The 27,969-nt window shown below is 39.9% G+C and overlaps 1 protein-coding gene across 9 annotated transcripts in view; it reads right to left on the minus strand.

Moving 5' to 3' along the window:
• PLCB1 (phospholipase C beta 1) overlaps nucleotides 1–27,969 on the minus strand; it is a 407,422-nt gene that overhangs the window by 255,234 nt on the left and 124,219 nt on the right. Inside the window, exon 2 of one of the 9 annotated variants that reach the window (XM_064446801.1) lies at nucleotides 11,089–11,176. The exons of the other annotated variants lie outside the window; for them this stretch is intronic. The gene's annotated coding sequence lies outside the window, so the exon portion shown is untranslated. The remainder of the gene's footprint in view (nucleotides 1–11,088; nucleotides 11,177–27,969) is intronic. 9 annotated transcript variants of the gene reach the window in all.

Raw genomic sequence — 27,969 nt, forward strand, 5'->3', positions numbered from 1 at the left:
TTGACGGCACATGATCTCTGTGCAGCACATCACGAAGGGGCACATACTGACCTTCCCACACATCTCACGTGGGAGCCTGGACCCTCCAGGAGCAAGAAATGCAGTTGTACCGCACTGCTTACCTGCTCTGGGTTGTCCCAGGGGCCAGTAAGTCCACCCAGGAACTGGCCCAGCATTCGTGTACCTCCTGCATGGCTGGGGGAGCTGCTGTGCTGCTGCCACCGTTGTGTCTCAGGGCATAAAAAGGAATCCTTAGGGATCCCCATCACCTGCTATAGACACAAATGTAAACTGCATGTGTTTATTGGGGAAAAAAAAATATTAAGTATGGATTAGGGATTTTCTTACTCTGAGATAACACCTGAAGTCAGCAGCCCATACTGGGTAGGATAAGACAAAACCAAGGGCTCCCTAACTCCTTTTTTTTTTTTTTTTTTTTTTTTAATCTCAGAGCCACAGATCTGTGTGGATGGAGGATGAATCATTCCTCTGCCAACCTGAGTCACCCTGGGTGTCAGGACCTGCCCTTCTGCTCAGGTGGCCACAGACTCACAGATCCTGATTCCAAATTCAGTCTTTTTTGCAGATGCTGGTCCCAGAGATGCAAAACAATGTGGGCACTGGAGATTAGTTCATGTGAATGGGATGTACTCTATGTTTTATTTAACAGAAAACATAAAGCAGTTGGTACTCTGCAGCCTAGTCTGTAATGTTTACAAAATGATAATAACCCCAAAGAAATGCCAACGGGAACTCAGCACAAGTTAAACAAATCACCTTCAAAAGTGGCATGCTTGACACAATGGTGTCAAAACATATTTCCTTTCCCACTGGAACAATCCTATTATTTCATAATGGCAGACGGAGGGGAGAAAAGTAGTTTTAAGCCCATGGGAAAATGGCAAATTTACAGGGAGACAAGAGTGGCTGGTGAGCTCACAGAACTACTTGGGCTGAAGTTGGGCTTCCTTGGGGAAGAGCTTCTGAAGACAAGGGGTGTTTGACAGAGAAAAGATACAGGATTATTATCCCAGAGGACCTCACCCATGTCAGCGTAAATCCATGAAATGACAATGTCATCTCCATGACTCCAACGGGTGCCAGATCATAATCCCTCCCATGAAATGAAAAAAACTGATGCTCCTATGATCTGCCCCTCCTCCATACCAACAGACAAGCAAATGAGACGGAGTAAAATAAATTATTTTCCCACTACTCCAAGAATGGCCAGTGTAAGCTTACACAGGTATTAACGCTTAAATAAGAAAGCCTGAAATAGTATCAGGCACTGAAGTGAGGAGGAAGCAGTTATGCAGAACCTGCCTTACTGTGCAATATTCTTATTTTCTTACAGAAAGTCTGGTGTGGTTTTGTACATACCTTGCCAAATGTTGGCAGTTTTTATGCTTTCATGATTACCTATCAGCCATATGTTTTGCAGTACTTAGTCTCTCTAAATTGAGATATGATGCTAGTATTATTTAAGAGTACCACAAGATACAGGACATATGTCAAACACGCAAATGACAGTCAGATGTGGCTCCCCCAAGCCGAAAGAGAAGAGACATTTGAAAGTTAAGAGTCACCTCAAATTTAGCCTGCCGTCTTACGCAGAATTTGTATGTTTATCATATAATAGTTTATTAATTGGGCAAAGATTGCATATTAAGATGCAAGAGGTCAAGTGCCTTTTGTACCCAAACGGACACATTTTCTCACAAGCAAATGAGAGTATCCGATTAGGAAAGTGACCTGGCTATGCTCTAGCAGTCAGGAAAACCTACCCATCCAACAACACAACCTAGATTTCCAACTCAATGCTTTATTTATTTCAATACCATGTTTCCTTAAAAGAAATTATGCTTATGGAGCGAAAGACAAACATTTGAAGGATAAAAGATGTCAAATGTCTCTTTCACAAAGAAGAAATCAAGGGCCACTTCCCCCCACACTTCACGTCCACAGGAACCGCTTGATGACTCTCCCTCTATTTCTCCCCATAGTGTGAATGTCTCAGATGTCAGTTGGACACAACAGCGTGTCCATAGATGTCAGTGCTGGTTAAGGTTGGGGTGGAGAAATGGGTGGCTCAACCTGTAATACATAGAGAAACTCAGGAATCAAAGGAATATAAGAAGTCTTTGAATAGGATTTTCGGACAAAGCTTATGAAATCAGGGGGTCTAGGACCTAAAGACCTGATAAATCCCTCCCAGTTCTACCTTCTTGTGCAAGTACAGGTCCAGCACAATGAATCATGAAGCAGCCATAAATGGAAAGTCCAGTGACTACAAGCTGAGTATGTCTAACACTACCGGCAAGAAGAAATGGGCTCTGTCAGTGAGATTAACATAATTTCTTATTACAGAAGTCCAGCACAGAATGCCTCCTTAACTTAAAGCATAAGGGAAAAAGCTTACAATATCTCCAGCTATCTGTACATCAGCAAGTAGTGAGGATGCTAGCAGCAAACCTCTAGTGCAAGGATCCTGCTAGTGCTGAAAATCTGAGATTGGATTCTTTCATATCTATGACGAGGGGGTCTGCTTTAGCACTGTAGTTGAACACCCAGTAATGGTGGGAGCACATTCAGTATGCACCTGGAGCACAACTCCTAATTTAGTTTCATCCATTTTGTGTATGCCAAGCCTGCTCTGCAACATGAAACAGAGATTTGCTTCAAAGCACACTCCTAAAGCACTTGCGTGCACAAATCTTCTCTTCGCATGAAAGGAGGGAGCAAAGCATACCAGTGTGGTGCAGGCTGCTGGCTGCAGAAGTACGTCAGACATACATTGGGTGTGCTCTGGAGAACAACAGAATGAGCAGTGAACCAAAGTACTGATAGAAAGCCAAACAGTATGCAACACTGAGAACATGTCTTAGCCAAGAACCAGTGACATTTAACACCTGGAGTTACAAGTTCCCTTATCCAGATATGGAAGAAATGTGTGCCAGTTATAAGAAATAGCCTGTTGTGAGTGTTAATTTTTAAGGATGACTGTGGTAGCGGGAACCTATGTGCACATACAGTCGTAGCCATGCTGGTTTACATATATGAACAAACAAATGCATGAATGCACAGGAAAGTAAAAGACCCCCTGGACAAGTGACAGCAACAGTTATGCATTCAGCTATGTTTTAGTTGCACTTAAAAGAGCTGAATATAGAGAAAACAGAGCAAATACAAACCATAATCTGGCAGCTCATGCAGGAGCACATGACCACACCAGTCACCCAAAGCTCACTTACATGAGCAGCACCAAAGAAGTTGACCCAGCTCTGGCACAGCTTCTGGAGAACAGGCCAGCTTCAACACATGGCTGTGCCCTAAAACATAGCCTAGCTCCTAAAAACCTAAAGAGCTTTTGATACCTATCAGTAATCCTGACAAACAACAAACTTAACATGCCACAGTTCTGGATATTTAGTAGGCTTGTACTTTTATTAAGCTATGTAAAAGATTGGTGAAATGGCACTATGGCACTCCTAAAATGACACAGTACAAACAAGTACCTGAAGTGCTGCTTATGTTGAAGAACGTCTCTCAGATCTCAGTAGGTTCAATAAGTATCCAGAGATACAGTTGTCACACAACTAGAGAGACTATTCAAAACTATGATGAACTCACAAATGTCCCCAAAATTTAAAGAGGGAAAAAAACCCAGGTACTTGATTTACCTGTCTGGAACTAAGCATCACCGAGTGCCCTGTATTACAAAAGTTATTGGAAAACTTCAGGCCAATTCCGAAGACAAAATTCCAATAATAAACTTGCACTGTATGACCATTGAAGGTCAAGGTGTGCTGGAACGGCTTTCTTGCTTCATCTTTGTAGCTCACCAAAGGAAATCCGAGGCAATTGCAAGTGGGGAGGGGGTGGAAGGGGAGGATGAGGGTCAATGGCAGCATCAGCCCTTCATATTCCTAGGGGAAAGGTACGTCTGGGAGTAGGAAACCCCCATGCTGACACTTCTGGCATCCCAGCCAAAGCCTTGCTGACACAGGAACGCTGCATACAGCAGGCTCTGACATGTCTATTCACTGCTAATAATCATAGAATCATAGAATCATTAAGGTCAGAAAAGACCTCTAAGATCATCAAGTCCAACTATCAACCCAACACCACCATGCCTCCTAAACCATGTCCCGAAGCGCCACGTTGTCCTTAATAACAACAACCTATTTTCCTCTTCCATTTGCTAGAACTTCTATCTCTTTAATATCTGGTTTTAGTGAGGGTTCCTAAGAGTTCCTGGAGCTGAACCAGCTGATATCCTAAGAAAACCATACATGAACATGGGCACCTTACTTGTCTCTAGAGTCATCTCAGCTAGCAATCAGGCTGCCACCTTTCACTTCTTTCTGGTTCCAAACAATGCATCTACAGGCTTGCTCTAAAGCACACCAGCCATTTAACCAGACACAAAGGGATTTCTTCCTTCCCAAAGAAAAGTAAGTCAGATTTGTGAATTTCCTTGGAAAAGAAAACATATAATTACCAAGAATTAGTAGCACATCCTCCACCTTCAAAAGGCTGAATACTAACATTCCTTAAAGGGTTTCCTGAGCCTTTTGCGCTTGGTTAAAATATCTGACAAGGGTGGGAAAAAACCTCTCCACAACATAAGCAGCATGGAGTCCTTTTGCTGCATAATACATTTCTTATTTTGGTATTAATGAAAGGAAAGTTGGGCGCTTTCTAAAGCGGTTTGTTCCAGATTGCTAGCTCTCACTATACAAAAATAATGACCCCTTTCCCCACCCCATCAAAACAGTAGCATGCAATCCCAGTGGCACAATATCCCATTGTAGTGCTCTGAATGCCGTACTGGCAGAGGAACTGGTGCGAAGGAGGGAGCACAATCGCCTCTTTGCCCTCCTACCGCTGCCAGTGCCAGTTCAGGGAAACATGACTCACAGCCGCTGCCAATCTGTTGATTTGAGGGAATGATGAAAGAGGCCACACTAAGATAAATGCATGGACAAATGCCACGTTCTGGCCTCGCCTGCTTTTAGCTACTGAAGGAACCTGGGAGAGGAAGTCTCTTCTGATGGAGATAAACTGTAGACACACACTGCTGAGCAGCACAGTCTGCTTCAGCAGTACTACGTTCTCTGTTCAGAGGCACACCTGGGCTTGGCTGCTTTAAAAAAACAACAAATCTCCTTTTTCTCATGATCCTGGAGTATAAAACTGAAGCTTGTTTTGCACAGTGAAAAAAAAAACCTAATTATTTTTAACCCATACTTCAGCTCTCCCTGCCTTTTTACCTTCCATGACACTTTCCTGTCCTCTATCCTCCTGCCTTTAAGGGATGAGTAGGTGGGTGGGTTTAAAAGTCTCTCAGGATCCACATTCAGCAACTGTGATGCCACCCTGAAGGTTCATGAATAGTCTGAAGCCACCTTGCAAAAACAGAGCGCACACTGTACAGGAATGGAGGGACATAGCAACCCAAAGCAAAATTACACACACCCGATTCCTCTGTTGCATAAATAATACATCCTACCACCGAGGATGCAATTAAAAAAGCAACCTCCATGCTCAGGTTATTCATTTAAAGTAAAGCAGATAACCTGACAAATAGCATTTGTATTTCTAAATGCCTCTGCTACTTCCAAGGCTTCCCAGACAGGTGAGTGTGCCTGGCAAGCCCCTGTGAAACAGAAGGCAGAATCCCATCACCAGGAGACTCTAATGGCACAGCTTGCCTGTTGAAGGCAAGAGAAAACATCCAGGCTGAGTGGTGCACAGGGTACTGCAGGCCTTGCAGGTGGCCCACCACAGTCCTACATGGACAGCAGGCTCATGACTATCACAGCTGCCGTTCCTACGACTCCCACTTGCTGTCCTTGCATGTAAAGCCCAAGCTGGTATTTCACCATCCTTTTCTTGTTTCTCAATACTCTCCTGATACCACTTCATTTTTCTGCACGCCAGCGATGGCAAGGCTCTTAGCTGATCGCTTCCTGCAGGACTTGGTTGACAGTTCTGTTTTGTTTATGGCTCCGTTCAATTTAGCTGCATAATTACGTCCATTTGCAGTGCAGAAATGAATTCCAAGAATAAGGTGACTCACATTCATTAAGGCTGTTTGTACAGAATTTGACAATGTTGTACTCCATCCAGAAAGGACGCTGTGTCCATGTTTGCGGCAAGGCTGGATGGACTCATGACAAAGATGAGATAAGTGTGTAAACTGAGATGTACCCACCTCCGCCTCCACCACATGACTAGGAGCACATAGAAGGCCAACGATGAGAAACCACTACTTTCCTTAGGTACCACCTTTCATGGCTCGCCACAAAATTACAACCATATTTTAAAAAATGGGGTGTGGGGATGTGGTGGTTTTTGTTTGCTTGTGGGTTTGTTAAAAATTATGAGGATGTTATATTTTGCAGGACAATGGAGATCATCTGTTACCCATACCATGTTGCAACATTAAACAGGTTTTGTACCTGACAAAAGGCACATTCCAAATTTTCTGGAGTTCTTTTCAGAAATTATTAGGTTTTCCCTCCAAAAGAGCTATGACAATCTATTCCTATAGTCTTCTATCAAACAACACGCTTGTGACTGTTTAAATTGGATCCAGGATAATACAGTACACTGTTTTAAATACATATACCAAAGCCACACTTCTGGATAGGTGAAGTGGTGGTTACCTGTAACCCAAGCAAGGCAATAACACAAAGAAGGAAACTAAAATGCTAGCATGAACTTTATCCACAGTCACGGAATCCAATGGCACATTCCCCTGAACCACAGGCTTTTGCTGGTACACTGATTAAAAAGCAATTTTAGGTACCTGGAAGCCCCCAACTTAGGCATAGTGTGAACGCTTTTTTAAAAAAAAATAAAAAATAAAAAATCCTACATTTATAATTTACCACCTCTTTACATTTACTTTGGAATATTTGCCCATTAAAAGCTACATAGCTGACCCTAAGGTACCTCATGGAACATTTAATATTGTTCTTCAAGAATTAGGTCAGAATCTGCTATTTTGACCTCTATGCACTACTGAGCAGTATGAACGAAAGTCAGTATAACCTCAGGCTTTCACGATAGGGTCAGCACCTCTTTACTGTAAATTATTCCAGCTGTCCCCGAGGGGATTCATGCTATTGCTGGATATTACTTCTCTCACACAAAGTGTTTCCCCTCCCACTGACAACAATGTATAATATTTCCATCAGCAAAAAACATTCCCCAGTTTAAAAACATGTCCTTCTCACTCACAATCAGCGAGTGTCATCTCTGAGATGGTATCTTGTCCACTGGCAAATGCAGCAACTATTTCTGCATTGAAGTGGCAAGCAATACCTGTATCTGGTGCTGACTTTAGTTAGGAAAGTGCTTTAAAAACAAATTAATCTCATTCTCAAAATCACCTGAGTAACACTAAAGCTGTGTCCTGTTGACTGTCAATATCAACTAAATCATTAGGCGATGACACAATGCCAAAATTTTTGAAGAAGCAGAAAGGAAAATATTTCACAGATTAAATGTGACTATTTGAAATTTTTCATAACACATGTTAAAAAAAAGCAATATTAAAGGCACAGTACTATGCACAGAACATTTTCAACCAAAAAAAAAAAAAAAAAAAAAAAAAAGAAAATCTCAAGTGAATACAACACTGCTCTTGCTACCTGAAATGAAAAGCAGTTGTGCTGACCTGAGCTCTGGACCTGGTTGTATTTTGACTAATAGTTACTGCTAGACTGAAGGAGAGCTGACAGCTTTCCTTTCCCAGAATTTTGGGGATCACCAAGTTCACCGAGTCAGGTTAAATGTGTCATACAAGGCTACACTGAAAATGTGTTTTTTTCTGCTCATTCCTCCATCTGCCAGAGAGGAGACAGAGAGCAATTGTAAAGCTGCACCACCAATAGCCACCTCACTTTATTCATTCCTCCCCAAAAGACTGATTTGTTCATTTTTCCGAAGTCTTGATTTATTACTTCCAGCAATCCGGATGGGAATTAATTGGGAGAAAATGCAAGAGCTGTCCAAACAGAGGCTTGGCACAAGAGTTACTGCCTGAAAAGCCAAACTAGACTGAAAGCTGGAAAAGGTCACGTCTTTTTATTTCTGCAGGCAATTAACCAGAGTGACTTATTCAGGGATTCAATCCATTCTTCAAGTAGAAAGACTGAATAACTTTCTCAATTTAATATTGATAGCCAATTGCGCTATTGAGTTAATGCAGCTTGAAACTAACTTTCAAATACCTTACCCACCTCAACTGTGGATTTGGCTCAGGAATCATGGGATGAATTTCCAAAGCTCCTCCTGGGCAGGACAGCAAAGTGACCAGGCTGCTCATCTGTACACATGCACCTCCGAGGCATTGGCAAGAGCTGAACACCTCAGCATGCCACAAAACCACGGCTGACCTGGTGAACCAGAACCAATGTGTCCAATAGCACTCCGGAGAAAGAGAGCTCTCCTGGGGCAGTAAAGCAGACGTTACAACCGAATGGCATGAACCTCCTAGGGTATAAAACTCGATAATGTATTTCAGAAGGTAGAAATTGTCAATATCCTTTCTTTTTCCTCTACACTTCTGATTACAAACTATTGGGAAATAGATTATTTTTTTTTAATGTCCTCTTCTCTCAAAACCTATGGTGTATGATGAAGTGATACTACTAAACCATTAGAAGAACCATGAAGTAATATATAGTAACGAATAGCAGTAAGTCACAAAGCACTAGTATTCCTCAAATACCCCTTCCAGCAACATGCAACATAAAACATGAAAAAATATTTTAAAAATCAAAGTTTTCAACACTGCTGCTAGGAGCTGCAGGTCAGCTCACTAACCTGAACTAAGGGTATTAAATTCAGTGTCGCCTCTAATGCTTTGGAGATGGCTACCAAAAAAGGCAGAAGGACTAGAGGAGAAAAGAAGTGAACAGCTAAATGAGGCACATGCTTGGTGCTTGTGACAGTAACGTCACCAGGTCCAACCACGTCATGTAGCCATGAAGACAGTTTACTACCTGGAGATACGACAAAAAATGATACCATGAATAAAGGCAATTTAAATGTATTTATTTTAAAAATAAAACAAAACCTTAATTGCTCCATTTTCAGAAAACATCTTATTGAAATAGCACCATAAGCTTCACAAAATGATGCAAAGTCAAAGCAGCTCTACCTTCTCTTGCCATCAGTGAAACAGAGGAAAAATGGCTAGGGGGAAGGGAAAAAAAAACCCAACCCAGAACTCTTTAGCAAGTGTTCAGTACCAACAGAAAGCACTACTGCTTTTAAATTTTGAAAGCAAGCCAACCAATTCACTTAGTATTGTCTAGTAATAGGCATTTGCCCACATAAGCTATGCCAGCCTTTTGTTTAGTACAGAATTATTGCCTGTATGTCTTGAAAATTGAGCCTGTCATAGAGATTTAAAAAAAAAAAAAACAAACCAAAAAACAAAAGCCCACACCACTTCTCCCCTGCTTCCCACCACTGACAGCACCTTGACATCGCTGAAATAGGTATGGAGCAAAATGCAGTCAGCTCAAATGTGGGTATCAACGTTTCACTTGGACGCCAACAATTCAATATAGCACAGCAGTTTCAGAGAGGTAAAGAATATATATAGCACCTCCTCAGCTAGCTTAAAGCCACAGGGGTCCCTCTAAAGTTGCAGGTTAGTTTTACACCTGATCTTGAAACAGGAAAGATTATTTGAACACAAAGGTACAAAGACACTTGCCGTCATGCAGATGGATCACGTCTTGAATACAGCTGGTCCTATTAAACATGTGACAAAATAATATAAACACACACTTATTTGTATATTTTTTTCATATGGTGATAAAATATTGTCTGTTATAGGAAGAGAATATAAAGATGAGCCTGCAACTGAGTTCACTTATTAATATTTTGGAGATTATTATCAAAGTACAAGCAAATGCTTCTTGCTCAGAGAAGCCGATAAAAATCGGCGCAGAGCATTGATGGCACCTCTCAATTATGCAGCCATTACCTGGCATGTTTTATTTTTAACTCCACCTTTGAGGCAGCTTTGGTATACCACATTTTATGGAATGGTGAAAACAGTTTTCTACACTGACATAACAAAAGGAAAAACAACCAAAAAGAAACCCAGCACCAGCTAACGACTCTCTATGCTGAATATACCTAGATTTTTCTGCTTGCTTCTTCACACAGATACATTATTCCTTAGATTTATTAACCAGAGGGAAGGAAACATTTTCTTCTGCTGCTATTTTATATTTAATCATCTATTTTCAAGCACTCCTTCAAGTTCTCAGGTACCTCAGGCTAACAGAGTTTAGGCCCTGTAATGTCTTAACTACATGATGCTAAGTGTTTTTGACAAGCTGTATTATAATTACATTTAAATGTTTTGTTCTAATGTTTGTGTTTGCCAAAGTCTTTGATGGGAGATTAAATTACCTTCACCCTGAAGTCCTATAATAAATAAAAGAAAACAGAAATGCAGCGTCAATTTGTGTCCAAATCTGCTTACAAAAGAGAATTAGCTCAGGCCTTTGCCCAGCCAAGCACTTAATCATGAGCATAATTTTTGTTACGTCAGTACTGCCACTGATGTCAATGAGCAAAGGAAGCTATGATCGTCAAGTTATATACATGCCTGAGTGCTTTCCTGGATTGGGGCCTAAGAGAATTCACAACACATTGCAGTGATTCAGGACAGACAGTCCAAGGAAAATCTCTCAGGACAGATGTCAGGAGAAAGCTTAGCACACTGCCTGATGCTCCCTTACAGATAAATCCTGCATAATAAAACAGATGACAAACTTGTATTACATTTGTAACAGAAAAAACAGCGTTATGCTGGCCTCAGTCAATGAAATACCATCCAAAATTCAGGCAATTAATTGATGATTAGAGTAGTGCCAGTTAATTAAATAAGACCATGACAGATATAAAAACGGTGTTCTTTATTGCAATTCTGCATAACCAAATGTTACCTTATCACATTTTGTATAGTCCAGGGGAACACTCTGACATCTCTAATTCCCAAAGTAACTTGTGCCTTTCTAGCACAGCCTTGCGGCTTAGAGAAGAGCTCACCTGGAGGAGCAGCAACTGAAGATGCCTGGAGCGTCTCAAGGTAACAGGCTAATTTGTGTAAAGGACTTTCAGGTCATTGGACACTTGCCTGCAGGAAAAAACAGTGGCTTCTGTTGACACTCTTGAAGTTTACAGGTGCTGGTGAGCGACCAAGCTTTGTTAAAAAACACCACAGAGATCACATCCTGAATCTGGAGACAAGGAAACTAGGGTGACTTGGTAGACTTTTTGTGAATGCTTTCATGAAAAGCTTTCACACTGACGAAGTTTTGGTTATACATAGCAGAGACCAGAGTGAAAGCTTCTGCAAAGGAAAGACATTTTTATCTGTGATAGGGAGCTGAAAGCAGGCTTAGGCAGCCAGAGAAAAGGATTTAATTATCACTTCGTCAACCTTATCCTGTCCTCAACGAGTACTGCCTACTTTGATGACTGCAGTTGCTGCCACTTTTCTCCCCCGGCAAACAGGAGGGGAGATAAGGTGTGTTTGGATTCTTTTTGCTGGAGAGGATATTGGGTTTCTTCTGCTTGTTTTATAAACACCAGCTCTGTTACATCTCGGTCATTATTCAACTAAGTGAAAAACAAATAAGTATTTCCTGCTTTCAACACAAGTCAGTGATTGCAATGTTGGAATAATTTGTTTTGTTTTTCTCTGAACTCGCTTTAATTTGCAGTATATGCTCTGTATGTGTGCATAACACAATATATATGTTATATATACTATTTACATATATAATTTGCAATATTGTGCACGCAACCTCTAGGTTTTTCTCAGAATCACTGCTCTCCAACAGCCTTTTTAAACAACAAATTTTAACAATAAGTCATTATTACTAGTACAAAGTTAAAAAAAAAAAAAACAAAACCAAAACCCACAAACTTTAATTCCACACTCATGCTTAAACTCATCCTGGTACCATTATTTTTTATGCTGACCAGTACCTACATGAGAAGTTTGTGGGTTTGGGTTTTCTTCAGTTTTAAATATCTTGTTCTATGTTTAGCTTCTGCAAAACAAACATATGAAAATTTTGTGCAACTGTTTGCAAATACCAATTCTTGCTTTGAAGATAAAGCATGAAAAAACTGCTTGGTACCCAGCTTCATCTGTCTTGTACCATTATTCTTGGCTTGATAACAATAGCAGCTTCAAACCTTCGGGAGGCCAGCAGAATGATAACAAACCCTTCCCAACCTTCATGCTTAATAAAATAAACCCAAAGTGTCACAATACACAGCACAGTCCCTGCAGAACAAATGCTTTAGTTAGTTTGTGCCAGTGGTTTCTTGTTTATGCATAAGAAACTACATATATATATATATATATACACACACACAGAGTGGATCAGCAAAACATCAGGCACCTACAGATATCCTGACAGCTGAAACTGGTGCTTTTGTTAATATTCAAAGGAGACTATCATGGGATTTTATTTTTTTTTCCTCTTCCCTCAGGAATGTTTTCCACAAAGGACAAATTTAAGAAAAGATGACTATATTAAGAAATGAACCTATATTATGTCATGATCCTTCGACAAGCAGTTGCAATATATATACACATTTGGTTCAGGAGATCCCTTTTTATCACTTTTCTGTTTGGTTTTAAACTTTCTTCATACACTTCATTAATAACATGTAAGAAATATGAAGTATTTCTGGGTGAGGCTGATCAGTAAGGAGCCTAAAACTCTTCCACAAGAGTCTGATTTTGCACATTTTTTCACTCTGCTGTGAAAACTTCTGCTGAATTTTTGATTCTGTGGCTGTTTCAGACCTCTTTCTAAACACCCTGCTTACCTTTTGAGGTTTAACTTTAATTACTTTTAAATGATTAATCGTCAGCTAACCACAGATCAAGCATCTCTATTAAAGTCCTGACTTTGTTTACCAAAGCCTGACAAAAGAAAGATCCCTGTGCTGCCTGTCCAACATTATTCCCCAGGGGATCACCAAACAGCTCTTCTGCTGAGGCTTAATCCTACATCAGCTAATGACAAAGAAAAGGCTTACAGACATCAGAGGGTTTGAACTTAGTCTGCAATAGTAACCAAAATTCACTTTCCCACTCTTCCATTAGCGCCATCAGAGCAAACTTGCACGTCAAAGCATAGCCATCAGAGGAATGGCACGCACAAGATAGTCCAACTGTTTAAAAAGCTGTTTGTATTAATTTTTATGTAGAACTGACATAGCTGTAGACATTTTCCCTTTTATGACCTTATTAAAAAAGACACATTTTGAGCTGTTTTATGAAGGCATGATTCTTAAATTAATCTCGTGAGGCCAAATGGAGGTACTTAGCTAAATGGCTAAATATGCAAAATGCTGGAAAAACAGCAGTTCTCACTGGTATTTTGTTCTGAATTCGTAACATTACTCCTACAATAATAGATCTGAGATGTAAAATGTCCATAATCTTGATATTCTGCTCAGTTTCAAAAATGTGGATACCAGACAAGTTAATCTGATGTTTTTTAGACTGTATCTCAAGTCCCTAAAATGTCATTTTCTAATTTGAAGCATCTAAATTTAAAAACTGAGACTGTAAACCACAGAAGTATAATTCACACATACATTTCAGGACACAGCATTCTGTAGCGCTGAAATTAAATGCTTTATAATTATCTGCTGTAGATCAGATAAGATGCCTCATGCATTTGGCCTTGCACTAAAGAGCTGGAAAAAAACCCCACAGTAACTCAGCCTGAATAGGGAATAGATTTTTGGCCAGAAACTTTTCCCCCACACTCTGTACATGTTCATGTGTTTCTGAAAAATATGTTATGAATTACAGTGAGGTAGAGAATGAAACTGCCCATGGGCACACGAGGATTTTCAGCAGAGGACGAGAGGGGCAAAGAGGTTTACAGAGGGTACATGAACACTTTTATAGCTTTAAGTGATCCTACAGAAAAGATGCCTGTGAAGTCACCAGAAACATAACCTTAAATCTATCAACTGTGGAAGAAAATAAAATTATTTACATGTCTGAAATTCAACTTTGTAACATATAGACAAACATCGCCATTGGTGCTGCCTGGGACATCTGAACATCCGAAGACTATTAGGTCTTACCATCCTTTTCATGTTGTTGGTTTTTTGTTGTAGTTGTTGGTTTGGGGGTTTTTGGTTGGTTGGGGTTTTTGTTTGTTTGGTTGGTTTTTTTAATGCCCAAGAGCCTGTGTTAGACTACTGGAAACCAAAAAGATAAGTGACTCATCCTCCACCATGCCTCCAAAATAACAGTAATAAGGATTCCAATGTTTTAATCTCTTAATTTCATCAGAAAGCCAAAAGTTAAACATTCTCTAAAATGTAGAATAAATAAAAAGGGCAAAGCAAATACAAATCTGAAATGTCCAGTTTTTGCCTCAACCTGATCAGAAGCTGATGTAACTTGAAAGTATTTAGATCGCGGCAATTTAAAAGTGAGTGAAACCTTGGTATTACACTAAGCAAATGCAGCAAATGTCTCTGCTATTTGCAGGAAGCTCATGTAGCTGCCCTTAAATGTTAGGCCAGACAGTCAAACAAACTTATTGCTGCATTTTCCATCTTTATGGTTGGTGGAAACAACAGGATTTCTAGTGCATGCTAGCAGGCCTACTGCTCGGTCAGGAAAGGAAGATGAAGAACATTTCTCCTTTGCCAGTGCCATGATGCTCAATATAGTGAGACACAGGCATCACAACATAGCCCTTTCTGTTCCCTGAATTCAAGGTTAAGGCACATTTCAAGGGGCACTCAGAAGAGACCACAGTATTTCCTGCACCACAGTACTGAATAAACTGAACACTTGCTGACAACTTATGGCCCTTGGCCAAAACAGTCAGAAATGAATGGTGCCCGAGTTATTCCCACCTTTCACATTCTCAGTCTGACAAATGTGCCTATCTAGGAAAGGTGAAAGCACTGCCTAAAAATTTGCTTTTCAAGAGTCCTACAAGGAAAGAAAATCCAACTGCCATTGAAAGCAGAGGCCCAGAAAAAGCATGAACAGTTCTCCCCATGCTCTACAGATCTCATTTTCAAATATACAACCTGAAAGGAGAAGAGTTGAACATAAACTCAAATGTTTTTCACAGACTTTTTGTCTGTGCCCATTCAACCTCTAAATTCCTTTGCTGGTTAGCAAGGCTGGTGAAGAGGGCACTTCTTCAAACCAAGCCATGCGGGTTCCTTCTTGGGCAGTTAACAATGTACACGATCACACTGTGATGGTGGCAGAAGTCAAGAGATAACTGCAGGCTACCCAGAAGGTATAAAAATATGTAAAATACACACAGCCATTCTCATTTACAAACAAAGACTTCCATTTTTTTGTCTCTTGTCTCCAGACTTGAACATTTTACTTAGGAAATGACAAGCTGCTACAAATAATTTGGTTCCAGTTCTTGAACTGTCTTGCCCTGAGGCTAATTATATTAATAGACTTCCCTGGGTTTAATTAGTATTTTGTCTAACCCCAGTTGATCGTTAAAATTTCATTTAATCTGATCACTAAAGTTCATATTTTAAGTCCAGTCCAGATGAAGGAATTGCAAGTGTACAATTACCACTGAGTGGATGAGCCACTAAATTTAACTAAGGCCAGGGCATTTTTCACTCCTAAATTTAATTTCAGTATCTCAACTCCATTAGTGTGGATTGCAGAATCTTCCTCCTCATTTAACTGACAGCAACAATAAATCACAAGCTCTTATTTTGTGTATCGGAGACCCTAATTCTCAATTCCTGTCACTAGGCAGTCGCAGGTGGCCCTTCCCTACATAAAACTCAAGTCTCTGCCTATCTTTGAGCCTCGCTGGTAGGTAACAGAAACATCTCGGTACAGACATAGCTTCGTACTAGCAATAAGTTATTTTGTCAATAAAGCCATTTCACTGAAGGAAATAAACTTCTGCCTGTAAAAGAACTGGTTTGCTTCTACAGTTTTGCTTGTAACAGGGCAGGGCTTTTACTAGCAAAGTTTTCCTAGCAAGACCTCTACAAGTGCATCAGTCTTGAAGTAGCTGAACCTCCCACATGGCTTCTGACAAGCCATGCTTTCAGGTGAGTTATTGGGCTGATAGCTAGGGAGGCCCAAGGGGAAATTTTTGCAAGCCCAAAGCTCTTGGCAAACATAATTCCACAGCTACTTTACTGTGCCCGCAGGGAAGTATTAACTCCTTTTTGGAGAAGTGTTCTATGAAGACGTGAGCACATACACTTCCCCATTTATATGAGGTGCAGTGACTTGTGAGGACTCGCTGTGGAGTCATACATCCTGCAATTCCCAGCAGGTGGGAATAACTGTATGGCAAGAAGCAATACTGTAGCCTGAATAAAGTCCTGAAAGCATGGCAAACATGGATTAAACTAATTCTGTTGGCAGAAATGACAGCATAAGCACATACACGAATTCAGCCAAAACAGCAGCAAAAGCAAAGCCTAAATTTTCTGTATATATTAAAACCAAAATCAAGCAACAAAACCAACCATATCAGTACTGTTTTATAACATAATGCTGTACTTTACATAAACATAGATAAAGCCTCAGAAATGGGCTTACTACACAGAGCTGAGAATACTTTTATAAGACAACTGGACAAATCCCCGCAGAGTTGTAGACACACCTATATATAATGTAAATTCATATGAGAGCGCCTTCCTCCTTCCATGAGCTCATACATACAAGGCTATAAAGGAGTGTCGTGTCAGAGATGCTTTGTGTAGACCCTTTCAATTGGACAAATTTGGCTATAATGACAGAATTCAGCCACAGCTAATTCTGTCGTTGGCTTCACCCAGAAAATCACGTTAGCCTGAACTCTGTCATCTCCTTCAGACATGCAGCTCCATTAGATAAAATCCTCATTTCAACAGGAATCCTTCAAAGATAGCAGCATTGTGGCTACTTGCTGGAACTGGGCTTTGTCCATTGCCTGTATATGACCATTTTCCTCACAGGTGTATACGTGCCCAAGTGCACACAAAGACATTGCACCTCTTGAAGACAAGCAATTAAATCCATCGTATTTAATAAAAGCCACTTATAACAAGCTGCAGTGTGGAGGTCATTACTGGAGCTTCCTTCTTCCTCCAGCAGACTTCTCTACCAAAAGCCATGTTTGGTACTTTCACTCTGCTTCTTATACAGTACGATAACTTGTAGCTTTACCACTGAAGTGCCAGCTTCCCAATTTACCTACGTGCTGATTTATCAGCAGCTGTTGTAGGACAAACTTCAAACCCATAGACCTCTATCCCAATATGGAACCAAATAAAAAAAAACGCTTAGCGACTGCTGTGTACAAGGCATTTACTGGAAAAGTTCAAGTGTTCAAGTTTGTTTCTTTGCTTAAGGCCAGTTCCACTAAAAACACCACAAAACAACCAAAAACCCCCTTTCATTTAATTGGCAGTTCTGTCTGTGTCATGATTTATAATGTATTGTCCTGGTATGTTTAAAACAACTATTTTTCTGGTCGTGCCTAAATACTACCTTTAATTATTTACCCTAAATGATACCTAATATTACAAAGGTACTTATTGAAAAACAGGGTTTTCCTTGATTTCTCAATGCATGCTGATTTTGCCTAATATGATTAGCCTATGAAGGCTCAGCCCCATGTGACTTGCAACCACCAATATAAAATTAAGGCAGTTCAATTTCCATTGAAATTTCCATTTTCAATTTCCATTGAAAAATTTTCTAACCTCAACATGACAACGCTTCTTATAGATTAATGAAGGTTCCTCATTACTCTCGCTGCTTACAGTATCTTCTATTTAACTTGTTAGAATTGTTCAATAATTATTCTTATGTGGTAGAGGCCATCTGTTTCTATGTTATTATCTGTTATCTCCACTTCAAAAGAAATCAGTACTGGATACAAAGCCTGACACCAGATAACTTACAGAACCATTACTTCCTTTCCTTATGTCTCACTTCCTTTTAATGCATGAAGTACAGCTAACATCTCTGTGATAAAAGGAATTTATTCACAGAATCTCCACTGCTTGTGACTACTAAGAGACCAATTTTGCATGATGCTAGGTGCTCCTGTCTAGATGCAGAATGACTTCAACTCCCACTTCTTAATTTAGTTTAGATGGAAACTTTATTCTGACACTAAGTTAAGTATTGAATAAATCACTTCTAGGTACTGAATCTTATGTAACTCAGATGTTTACAAGGCTTGGTTTACATTCAATTGTTCCAGCAGGCTTTAGGTTAAACTGAGAACATATAAAATAATAGTATTTCCAGGAGTTTTCTTTAATTGTACAATAGTCTAATAACCTGCTTATGGACTGTCGGGTTTTGTTTATCTGGAGGAAAGCAGCTTGCATGAGTAAGATAATTCGATTCAAAAAAATACACCCCCTGTAGATGTCTCCAATATGTAGATCTGATGGTTTTCAGAAAGGCTATGCTGCTCTTTCTACACTGAAGCCATAATACTGTTCCTTAGGGTAAAAGGTTATTTGATGTATGAACAGTTTCAGATTTTATTCTTTTAAATATTTTGTTGCAGATCTGAATTCCTCTGGCCATTTTTGTTTGCACGAATCTTTCCCACCAAGTATTAGTCATGCTTTTATTTCTGTTAAATATTTCTGATGAGCAGAATTCTTGTAGCTGGCATAGGGACTTAGAAATAAAACTAAGCTAATTTGTAAGCATTCATGTTACCTGAAGTCTGAAGCTCAGCTGCTTATCCAAATTTCCATTATAACCTTTGGCTTGCTTGTAAACTTTAGGAAAGATCTTTTCAATAAAACATCAGCTAGTAAAATGAAAATTCAGTATGGAAAAAAAGCACTGTTTTGAAATTAAATAATACAAAAAAAGCGAAGCTCTTATTCAACCTATTAGTAGTTTAGGAACTAGATTTCTAGATACAATTAAAGGCAATTAAACTCCAAAGCTCCAGAACCACATTCCAACAACTACAGACTGTGGCAGAAGAACCACCAAGGATGAAACTAGAGCTCTGCTGAAACTGCCTATGTTTTGCATGCCTCTGGCTTTTTAAAACACACAAACGGTAACCGCACTGAGAAAAATTTTGCTGCTTGTGATTCAACAGCATGTATGTGAGAGGGGAATTCAAGCAGCATTAGCTCTAACTGCTAATCAAAAGCAGAGAGCTGGTATCATTTCCATACGAAACTAGTTTCATCCTCCCCCTCCATAAAACAGATCTTTACGTGCAGTCCTTCAGGTCCTACCCACTTCTCGACAACTTAATCGGGTTTTCGGATTTTACCATCAGGCACTTTCTATTCTTGCCAGGGAATATAACCTTATGACATGCCCTCTACATAGTCCACTCCATTGCTGTTATTTCCTGCAAAACTAGCATTTGGTTGTGCATCCTTTCATGATTTGAGAGCCCCTGTTTCATTAACAGCATCCTCTGTCAGAGACTACCCAGTGATATAAAAGGGAAATGCCTCCATGGACATTTAAAGAGAAAGAAGTACTTGCAGGAAGATCCCACTCCATCGAATACCTTGCCCATAACACCATACCCAGTGCAAGGTTTATTTAGCCACTGGTCCACTCCAGAGTTTTTGAAACATCTCTTTCTAATTTGCTTCCAGGTACAGTCTCATCATCCTTTTTTAAGATTACAACTCAATTCAAATAGCTTATAAAAAGACATTGTAATCTTCTATAAAAAAGGAACGTCGTCTTGACTGACAAGGAAGGATAGCGTTCACACAAATGCTCCAGTCAAGCTGCCTGCAGAAGAAACTTGCTGTATACCCATACAGAGACCTCTGCAAAGGAATGGGGGTTCAAGGCAGAGGATCACATAATCCGAAGGTGGAGAGGAAAATTAATAAAACAGAGCCACATGCAGCTCCTTTACAGGCTAACAATTTTGAGTTTTCCATTCTGTTGATAACTGATCTCCAGTCTGTTTCTCTCACTCAACTTCCTTTCAAAAAAATACATTTCAGCCTTGCCCCTTTTTAGCCTTCTTTTTTTCAGCAGAAAACACAGCATCCCAGTGTTAATGTCATTGCCCAATAAGCAACTAAGTAACAAGCAAAGCGCAATTAGGAAAGGCATGCTATCAGCACATTTTACATTCTTGATAAAGTGACGTATAAACTTGGCATAAAGTTCATTTCATCAGTGCCACAGCGAGAACCACAGCATCTTATCTTCAGCTGCCGCAAATCTTCAGAGCCGGAGGATGGAACTAGAACAGCATTAACTTTGGTCTTTCTGTGACAGGCATTGTCTTAGGAAGCCGCCAGTCTGCAGGTACTCTTTCCAAGATGTCTTTATTTGTGGTTAAGCAATTAAGCATGGAAAGCCAAGGAACTGTGCAAACCAACAGCAGTAATTCAGTAGCACCAGGAGTGTATCTTTCTTCAATTATCAGACATGTACATGGCAAGAAAGATTATTCAGAGTCACTGCTATGCCTTCTGCGTAGATTTAGAAACCATCGCTTTCCTGTTTCATATTTCCTGTGCTTTGACAGTTAACAACAATCTCTCCTTCTCGAATAAAAAATATCTGATGATTCAGAGAGGCACAATTAGATTGAAATATTCCAGGTTAGGGAATTAAAATAAAATAGCATGTGTATCAAATGTGACGAGGTTGTCAGGATTTTCCTCTCAGATTCATGGAAACAGATGAGACTTTACATAAATTCCTCACTGATAATTGAGATTAAGCTCTACTGCAGGTCATCAATTGAGAACATTTTACTATTCCAAGCTAAAAGATTTACTTACAACTACAAGTACTCTCTTCCATAATTTATGGTTGTTGGAGAAAATAATTTATACCTTATTTTTTAAAAATAAGATTCATAAAAGCAAGAAATGTAAACTTGGAAAGGACTCGAAAGGTCACCAACGAAGTGTAATGGAGAAGGAATACCTCAGTAAAACAAATAGGTATGCTGTTGCAAATATTATTTCTACTTCTCAATGCCTCACTCCAATTCTACAATACCCACACTATCCCTGCTTCACTGTAAAAAAGCAAACAAATATCAAGGGCACTGTCTGATTTAGTTACTACTGGAAAATTGTATTAGGCACAGATCCCAAAATAATAACTATTCTGCGCCTTGGCTTTTAAACAAAGCATACACATTTGTAAACACTCTCTATACCATGCCTGCTAGCCTGCAGTTTATTATAAAGCACAGCAAAAAGACTACATTGATAGTACTGCAGATAACATATCTTGATCTTTCACTTTAAGTCATCTCTTATCACTAAAATAACATCAATAATACAGGCACAGTAGTAAAAATGGTTCAGCCTTTAAACATACCAAGAAAACATGAAAATATTTGGAATTAGATTATAATACTTTGTAGGGTAAGATCAGACTAGCAGGAGGTCGCATGATTTGTTTATATCCATCTTCCTACCTAGCTGGAGCTTTAAATGTGCCATGTGCTGAAAGAGGTTAATGGACCGTTAGTGGTCATTCCTACTGCATAATTTGGGCAGCAGGATGACATGAGGTTTTTCATTAATAGAAACATGGGGGCCAGCTTTCTAGGATTAGACAAATTGGATTTTACCTCTCAAACATGAAGTGTACTGTCAAACGTAATTTCTTCTTCCAAGAAACATGTCACAGATAAAGGAATTAAATTGTAAACAGATTATAAACTGTACTTAAACTGATTATAGGTTAATGCATGGTCCTAACCAAAGACATGTAGTGGTGTGGGCTGCATATCACTGAACTGAGCCCCTGTTTCGGAGTCATTTCACATGTAATTTTCAAGAAGCAAGACTAAATACGAAGAAACTTTCTAAAAGACAGACAGAAATGCACTAAAAATGCAACAACACTAAGCATAAATACTTCAGTGGGTTTGGTGTAGGCAAATAAAATGACATTGATAAAAATCCATTATTGAAGGTGCTTCACATGGTGTTTCAAACAACTTCAAAGTAGTAACTGTTTTGATTCTAGCTAGGAGTAAGTAAATATAGTGTAGAAAGAGTAGAGAAATAAATACATCAATGCAATAAAATTATACCAGTGTTATTAATTGCTGCTTAGTGCACTTTTTCCTGGCTTAGCCATTTCCCAATAAAAACTAAATAACTGCTAAGATTGCACAAGGTGCACTTTGCATCCATATCTTCATCAGGCTTTGCCATACGCTATTCAGGAAAGCTGTCTCTCCCACCTCCCATCCCCTGCTTCCTGCCTGGCCCTGCGGGCTCCCCGTGCTCCGTGCCAACACGCACGCTCATGTGGGTGCGCGGCAAAAGGAGCCAGGGAACCGATCCAACTGCCATGACCCTAAGGGGGAAAAGCACATCTGGTTTTCAGCTCTGCAAGTCCCTAGAACAGGGTATCCCTTGGTTTACAAACACTTCTGATGCTACAAGTGAGTCCTGGCATGAGGCTAAGAATATGGGGCCAAAACGAGCGGGCTAAGGTAGTGCTTTCAGTGCTGTGGGGCCAGCGCCAACTTAGAATTTCCTGAATGTGAGTTTAGACCTCTGCCCTTCTTCTTGGGTCTCCATGGCTCTGGTGCTTGCAAGGACTGTGGAGCATTTCATGTGAGGAAAACTAATGTTTACCTGAAGGTTCATCCTGACAGTACGACCTGTCTTCCTGTTTTAAAGGAAAACTAGGCTCCACCTTCCCCAATACAGCACGTGGAGCTCAATCCTGGGACTCCTCAACATGCAGTGCTTTGTGTCAGGTCCTGCTACTGCTGTTTTCATGTGTTTTAGCCCCCCCAGCTGCTAGCCCTTAAAATTTAATGTTCTCTTGTTGGTTGCCTCTCCAAGCTAATTGCAGTCAGATGCCAATGCTTCTTTCCTACCAGACAAGGCATGTGATCACCACCCATCTCTTCTCCTGTTCAGGAGAAAACATCACTTATAACAGAAGACAGGCACATTAAAAAAAAAAAAACAAAACAAAACAAAACCAAAAACACTTCCCACATTTCAAAAGGAGTATATTTTAGACAGTACAGTTCATGCTTTGTAACAAGACTCCTACCTATAATAAATATTAAAACGACAAATAGAAAAATATTTTTACAATTTGAAGAAATCTATTTGTTTTAACATAAACCTATCTCTAGTCTAGCAAAAAGTAGGTGATTTCCACTGATATCAACTATTTCAAAGGAGCAAATAAACACTTGCAACAGGTTTAAATTAAGGAGCTTAAACAGCTATTGATTCTGAAATACCTAAGTTTTCCTCCAAGTCTCCTTTATGATGCTGTTTGCTAAAAATGCTCATCAGAATTTTTTTGTTCACTTCATTCACTCCAGTCTCATGCTTAAGAAATAAAATTTATTCTACAGGTACACAGTCTCTGGAGCTTTTAATTAAGCTCCTAATGTACATATACAAAGAAATCAGAACAGACACATCAAATTACACTGAAAACCAACCAAAACCAGCTGAATTATTAACGAGCCTGGCTGAGCTGTGTGTGCCCAGCTGGTGTGCTGCCCTTCCATCCCAGCATTATGCAAAAGCATTTTTAAACTCAGTGTCAGCCGCTGCCCATATCACACTCATCTCTGCAATTCAAGAAAGCTTTTCAAACACAATAAGCCATCATATTTCTCTCCCAAACATAGTTTCAAATATTAGCACTTTTGTTCTTAGTTTGTACATTATTTTGTCTTAGACATGTATGACATGACTAGTCAGCCCATGTTTTTTGTAATGTGATGATGTTTCTTTTTGTTCTATCCGCTAATCAGTGGCAAGAGCAACTTGGGAAAGAGCAATTCGGGAAGCGCAGAGCACACTCAAGTTGGCTTTTCAAGCTAAGAACTTATTATTTGAAGTAAAATTAAAAGCAAGCCAATCAACTTGCTCTGGGTGATGGGAATTTTAAAGAACACTGCCACATATCTCAAGAATAAGTAACACTGAAATAGACTGTTTTTTATTTTTTCCTTTGGTGATTTGCCTGTTGATTGCCTGTTCATTTCCTGGAGACATTTCTAAGCCCTCTACTTCCTAAACCCAAACAAAATTAATCCCACTGCCAAACTGCAATCATAGGCTGATGTGAGAGCAAAGAACTGCAGGCAGCAAAGAAAACCTTACGCCTGTTGCCTGTGCTCGCAGTCTCAGCAAGAAAAGCGTTCTTTCCTTATTTAATTTTGGGGGTGGGCTCACTCTGCCATCAAGGAAACTGGAAAACACGTGACATACTGATAAGCATCCTCTAAATAGATTTTGGCTTTACCAAGGAACTCTGATTTGCAGCAATTGACATAAATAAGCTCTAGCTTTAAAGCCTGTGACAACGCTCTAACCTACTTGGTTGTATAAACAACTGTCTCTGTGGTGCAAGTGAGCATGAAATCCACTCCTGCTCCCTCTCTCCAAAACTGAGCACATGGATTTCCATGAGAAGTTTGGCCATGTGCCCTTGGCTTTTTTTTGCGCATGCTGCTGAAACCACAGAACCTATATTAACACATATACAGTGGCCCCTGACCTGCGGTGTTGCAATTCTCCCATATACAAAGGTACAGAAAAACATGTATTTCTTAGCTTTCCTACCTCCAGCCCCCTTATTTGCTGCAGGTAGAACTACTGCACAATGTCCAGCTGGCCAGACTGGACTACATATTCATTCAATTCAGTTCTGTACTCCCAGGAACAATAAACAATGTGCAACCGAGGTAAGAAAGAAAAATATCCATCTGCATCTACAGCAGGGTCCACTATTTTCACACAAATAAAAGCCTTCTCTCCTCATCTTTTTCCCTGGTTTATAAGCAGGTTAGAATTGTAAGCCTGCCTCTCATATTTAACTGCAGTTCAAATAACTTCAAATCGAACAGTTTTATATCACGTTTGACATAAGCTCCAAGAGTGAAGGAAAAGGCAATTTTTTCTTATACCCTAAATAATCCTGCAAATAGTTTTGAATTTATCATCAGGATAAACTGCATGACTAACAGGCACAGTTACAACTCAGGGGAAAGCTTCTGACAACACTTCTACATTCTCATCACTCATCTTAATTCTGGGCTACTTAATACAGAAATCTCTTTAAATGATGTTCTGTCTCCTAGCTCTCCAGTTCTGGGATCACACCTTTCCTGGATGTGCAAAGCAAATACTTGGTCATTACAGATTTTCTTCCAAGAAGACTTAGGAAGCATATGCTAAGCGCTTGATGAATCAGGCTCCATAACAGACAGGATAGCAATACATTTCCTTTAAATGGGATGCATGTGGTTCAGCCATCTAAACCCAGCTCAGACGATTCTGTATATATGCTTGTTGGCTCTCATCACAGAGTGAGTTCAAGGTGGATACTAGATGTAAGAGGAATCTTAAATAAGGGTGAACAAACTGGTACAGGAGTGCTAGAGAGGTGCTCATGGTAGTGCTCCCTGACTCTGTGGAGTTGCACAAACGCTTCAAGTTTGCTTTCTGAGTGCTGGAACAAAGATAACTGAACAGATAATCTGAATAGTTATTCCAAATAATCAAACAGTTTACAAACATGAAATTTCCTGAAGTCAGTGTGGAGGCATCCACCGGGCCAGTGGCAGGCACCTGACCTGGGGACAGGGTAGAAGGAAGCTCACAAGCCCATCACCTACAAGCGTAAGGTTTCTTCTCGGTCTGTGCAGAGAGCCAGAGGCCTCTGGAGAACAACTTGTGGCTCCTCCATCAGGGTGGCACAGCCCACGACATGAGCAACACCACCTCCACTGCACCTTCTCTTCCCCTGGCAGCTCTACCAGCTGTGGCAGTCTCTCTTATAAATGTCCATTTTCCATATTACCAAGAATAACATCGTTGCAAAGAGCATAAAGCTGTCTGAGGATAATTGGGTTTTGCCAGATGGCAGAAAGCTAACAGAGATTGTATAACATTTGTTTACAGCCTGGTAAGTTTTACCTTGGCATTTGTAATTTGCCCAAAGAAGTTTTCAATTAAAGTAGAAAACACAGTAACCTCCTTTCACATACACAGGCATTTAAATGCTCATAATCAAGCTAGTATCTGATACCTAAAAAAAAAAAGGTAAAGGGTTTCTTTTAGTTACATAATTTTCAAGTATCATATGCAAAAAACTAAATTAGCAATATCAAGTGATTATACTTCCAGAGAACAAATCACTTTTAATATAAACAAATAGGAAAAGCCAAGCATCATCAGAATATGACCAGACCTGAACACAGCTTTCAAATTCTCCTTTTTTATTAGGTACCTAACAGTTAAATAATCCCACTTCTCCTCCCACCATTTGCAACTCTCCTGACTCTAGCAGGATGTAAAAAAACACAGTATATATAAAAAAATTAGTTCCCCACCAAAATACTGCAACAAACATATCAGTGTCTTAAAAATGAGCTAGATCATATTCAGTGTGCCTACATCAATTTACAGCAGCAATAGTTCCTTTGAAACATGCAGAAGTGTCACCACTTTTGACTACAGCGGGAAACACGATGCAATGATTAACGTGTCAATAATGATGACTTGCAACCAAGGACAAATCTCACCCCTCTAACAAAATGAATGGTCACCATCTTGAAGGGCTTGATGTTCTTATAGGACCCAGGAGGAGAGAGAAACTTATTTTAACTTCAACTACTCTAGTGCATATGAGTTTAACTCTAGCACTGCTACCTCTACAGCAAAGATGTTTGGTTCATGCTGCCAAAAATCAAAATCCACGTATAGACCATGAGAACAAAAGCTGATGTGTAGGCACTAACCAAAGCAGGTGTGAATTTCTACACCATCAGCAGCCTCAGCTCCCAAAGCACCCCAGAAGACTACTCTGAAGGTCAGTATGAAAGCAACTCCAAAATAAATTCTCTTCTCTCAGCTAAAACCGAGCAAAATCAAACCTCTGCAGCAGTTCTGAAAATGTTGTTCCTGCACTGACTTATAACACACACATCCGAGACATAAACAACCTCCTCTCCTCCCCTTCCTCCTCCCACTCACCCACCGACAACTTGCACGTTTATCCTGGTAGCAACAGTCCATGGCTGTGAACAAAGATTTTACCACTGTTAAAAACAGTGGTAAAATTTCTGGAGAAAATGGTGGTATTCTCTCCTATAGAACCACAGTGTTGTCTGAGGTGCACATAAACACAAAGAAAGAAAGGGGAACACTGGTGGGCTGCAACTCGGGGCTTACTTCTGGGCAGCCTGGGCAGATCCCCAGAGCCAGCTTTGGGAAGAAGGGCAGAAAGCCATCTTTGTCATTACCAAGGCAAACCACAGCAAAAATGGACTAACTAGGTTAGCTAAGATCGGCCTGCCTTCTCAAATTGCCAAATGACCATTTTGTGGTTTAGAATTTTTTACTGAAAATACACTGCAGAAAACAAGTCCGTGTTGGCTTTGTTCTTTGATGTGACGAAGGGAGCCTGCATCTCAGCAAAAGCCAAAGCAAAACTTGCGCCACCCTCAGAGGGCTGGGATCTGCTGCCACAGCTCCGTCAGCTATCCCAAACCACACTAGTTTCTTCTATTTGTCTCAACACACAGGTAAACATTTAAGAAGTCTGTTTAGTTTACCTGAATTCAGTTTTGTCATCTTAAAACATTTAATGACATGCAAATTGCTCCCATTATTTCTGAAATTAATATGGCTGCCTTTTCCCTTTATATGGTGACCCTACCTAGCACGACCGTTCTGCTCTGCCACTTCATTAGCAAACATTGTTTTGAAGCCATTTATACTAAACATTCACGACTACAGCACACAGTTTCTCATATAGTTTTTTTGTTTTCTGTATTTCATTAATCTTGGAGGAAGAAGGTTAACTCAGAGCAGCAACAACAACAAAAAAATCTTCGTGTAATTTCAGTTATGGCATTATCAATATTGGATGTGTTTCAAAGCAGAAAAAAGGCACTT

The sequence above is a fragment of the Phalacrocorax carbo genome, chromosome 3, assembly GCF_963921805.1.
Source record: "Phalacrocorax carbo chromosome 3, bPhaCar2.1, whole genome shotgun sequence".
Lineage (NCBI taxonomy): Eukaryota > Metazoa > Chordata > Aves > Suliformes > Phalacrocoracidae > Phalacrocorax > Phalacrocorax carbo.